The sequence below is a fragment of the Nannospalax galili genome, unplaced genomic scaffold (assembly GCF_000622305.1).
Source record: "Nannospalax galili isolate Female #2095 unplaced genomic scaffold, S.galili_v1.0 scaffold286, whole genome shotgun sequence".
NCBI lineage: Eukaryota > Metazoa > Chordata > Mammalia > Rodentia > Spalacidae > Nannospalax > Nannospalax galili.
In genome coordinates, this window is record NW_008359442.1 from 14,008,076 (window position 1) to 14,009,835 (window position 1,760).

Sequence of the window (1,760 nt, forward strand, 5' to 3'; positions counted from 1 at the left end):
CAGCCTGGTCTACATAGTGAGTTCCAGGACAGCTGGGGCTGCAGGGAGACCCTGTCTCAAAAAGACCAAAAAAAAATTATAATAATAATAAAATTTTTTAAAAAAGAAATCACAGTGTTTAAAAACAAACAAACAAACAAACAAACAAACTCTGCTAGTCCTGGACTGGAGAGATGGCTCAGCTGTTGAGAGCGCTGGCTGCTCTTGCAGAGGACCTCATTTCCATTCCCAGCATCTGCACAGCAGCTAACACCCATCAATAATGCCAATTCCAGGGGATCCGATGCCCTCTTCCAGACGCTATGGGCATTACATGAATGTGGTGCACATATATAACATATACATGCAAGTTAAAAAAGGCTGGGAATGGTGGCACATGCCTTTAATCCCAGCACTTGGGAGGTAGAGGCAGACAGATCTTTGAATTTGAGGCCAGACTGTTCTACATAGCAAGTTCCAGGCCAGTTGGGGCTATAAGGGAGACCCTTGTCTCAGGAAGACAAAACAAAATGAAATAAAAGAACCCTCTACTAGTCCTCAGGAATAAGTCTTGCAATTTCAAGTACTGGTACCCAGAGGTGTTTGACAATGTGACTAATATCCTCTTTCTGGAATTGATGGGGGTCATGGCTCCATGTCCCTCAAATCTCTGGTCAATCTGTCTTAGTCTACCTTTAAACATGAGAGTTTCTTGAGCTCTGTCTCAGACCTTTTGTTTATTTTGTGTTAAAGAGCATCTGAAAAACATGGAAAAACTGTACGGTCAGAAGAGGGGTTCCTCCCATGTAAATCCTTCCAGTTAAAAGACACAGTCACATGGGGTCTTCATTTCCATGACCACTGGCCAAAATTATTAGTAGCCACTGCCTTTCAAGGAAACAGAATCCTGGTTCCCTATGCGGCCTGCTTGGACACAACTCAAGATGAAATATTTACATCATGTCTAACATCTAACCAACAAAAGATGGTAGAGAAATAATTCAAAAGACAATTGAAGAAAGAGACCATAAACAGCTGTTTCACAGAAATAAACACCCAAGGGACTAAATGTATGAAAAGATGTTCAACATCATCAATAATTACATAATTACTAAATTAGTTAGACAAATCATCACTAATATTTAGATAAGCATTAAATTAAGAACTTGATGTGAGCCAGGCATGGTGGCACACACCTTTAGTCCCAGCACTTGGGAGGCAGAGGTAGGCAGATCTCTGTGAGTTCAAGGTCAGCTGGGGCTACAGGGAGACCCCCTGTCTCAAAAAAAACAAAAATAAAAAATTTAATGTGGCTTTTTATTTTTTTTTGAGACAGGGCCTCCTTATAGCCCTAGCTGTTCTGGAACTTACTATGTAGACCAGGCTGGCCTTGAGCTCACAAAGATCCACCTCTGTCCATAACTCCGTTCCAGGGGGATCCAACTCCCTCTTATATTCCCTGAAGGCATTGCACAAAACAAGTGCACTTACATACATACAGGCAATACATACATACACATAAAATAAAAATAAGTAGCTGGGCATGGTGGTGCAAGCCTTTAATCCCAGCACTCGGGAGGCAGAGCGATGTAGTTTTTTTTTAAGACAAGGTCTCTACGTGCCCCTGGCTGACCTGGAACTCACTAAGTAGACCAAGTTGACCTTGAACTCACAGGGATCCATCTGCCTCTGCCTCCCAAGGGATGGGTGCCACCACACCCAGCCTTTGATGTTATTTTATTTATTTATTTATTTATTTATTTATTTATTTATTTATTTAT

At 41.4% G+C, this 1,760-nt stretch overlaps 1 protein-coding gene across 2 annotated transcripts in view; it reads right to left on the minus strand.

Moving 5' to 3' along the window:
- Slc3a1 (solute carrier family 3 member 1) overlaps positions 1-1,760 on the minus strand; it is a 48,253-nt gene that overhangs the window by 31,801 nt on the left and 14,692 nt on the right. The window lies entirely within an intron of this gene.